The 1484-nt window shown below is 43.7% G+C and overlaps 1 long non-coding RNA gene across 1 annotated transcript in view; it reads left to right on the plus strand.

Moving 5' to 3' along the window:
• The first annotated feature begins 1028 nt into the window (after nt 1–1028).
• The window catches only part of LOC116089052, a 27227-nt gene continuing 26771 nt past the window's right edge, over nt 1029–1484 (plus strand). The window contains exon 1 of the long non-coding RNA XR_004118129.1: nt 1029–1166. This is a non-coding gene — a long non-coding RNA (uncharacterized LOC116089052). The remainder of the gene's footprint in view (nt 1167–1484) is intronic.

A 1484-nucleotide genomic window follows, 5' to 3' on the forward strand; every position in this document is an offset into this window, starting at 1 on the left:
GCAGGCTGTGTGCTGAAAGTGTTGCTCTCTATTTCTGGCATCTAAGCAAGCGGCCAGTACTCACCTTCCAGGAAATGGATTCTGGTAACAAGTTAAATAAGTGTGCAGGAAGATTCTCCTTCCAGAAGAGAACCCAGCCCTGGGGAGTAATGTCACAGGAGGCCCAGCTAAAATACGTCTGCTGAGACAGCAAATGTACCTTCTTTTAGGCTAACTGTGGGACTATCTGGTGCACAGCAATGTAACGCCAGTGCAAAGTCGAAGCCTGGCAGCACCAGGACACCAATAACTGCATGGAAGTGGGACGGGCTCCTGGTGAATTAAGTACGAATCAATCTGCTGCATTCATAACAATGAATCTCAGGAGCAGTGGTTTTGTTTCTTGGTGACTCTTTACAAAACATGTTCTCGGGCTGGGGATGCAGTGCTGATACTAAGGTGTGTGCCTAACATGCTTAAGGCCACAGGTTCAATCCCCTAGCAACCCATAAAACTGAGTGTGGGCACGTCTCCAATTGCAGCACTTGCGAGGAAGACCAAAAATTCAAGGTCATCCTCAGCTACCCAGAGAGTTGGGACCTGGCAAGTTCCATGAGTTCCTGTCTCAGAAAGAAAAAAAGCGGGGTACAAAATAGCTCAATGAAGTGATTTTAAGTTATGTATATATGTGTATTTGACTCTATAATAAAAAAGTTTAAAAAAACTATAATATTAAGTAGGAAAATTTTAACACAAGACTATTTTAAAGGGAGATTATGACTCCGGCCAAAAATAGATGATAGATATAGACAGATAGATATATAGATGGACAGACAGACAGACAGATAGATGATAGAGGCTTCAATTTATGTTTTATAAATGGAAATGGTGAGAAACCATAAATTATGACTACACAGGATCTGGCAGCTTGAATGGAAAAAAACTATTATCTTAGCTGCTGCCGCCGCCATAACAAGATACCTTAGACAGGCAGGTTAACTCAGAAATTTCTTAAACCCAGATACTGATTTCCTACAATCCTCAAGGTTGTAAAGTCCAAGATCAAGGAGGCTGAAGTCGAGTACTGGTAAAGGTTGCTCTTCTTTACCTATTGCATCTTTGCTTCATGGGGGAGCCAGTGCAGAATCCTCACTTTGTGGAAGGGCAACAGAGAGAACCTGCTCCATGTAAGTCACCTAGTGAGGGCATGAAGCTAGCCTTGTGAGTGAGAAGCACTCCTGGGCTACCACCTCCCTAATGGTTCCCATCCCATCTTAGCCCCATTACTGTTGTGTTTCCATCCCAACCTGTGAAATTTGAGGGTTGAGTACACTGACACCACAACATGAGGCACATATATCTACCAAGCTTCCAGCCTAGATAGATATCAGACAGATGGTGATATGATTAAATAAGAAGAAAGGAAGGAAGGAAAAAAAGGAGGAAGGAAAAAAAGGAGGAAGGGAGGGAGGGAGGAAGGGAGGGAGGGAGGGAGGGAGGGAAGG

Source organism: Mastomys coucha, unplaced genomic scaffold (genome assembly GCF_008632895.1).
Source record: "Mastomys coucha isolate ucsf_1 unplaced genomic scaffold, UCSF_Mcou_1 pScaffold14, whole genome shotgun sequence".
NCBI lineage: Eukaryota > Metazoa > Chordata > Mammalia > Rodentia > Muridae > Mastomys > Mastomys coucha.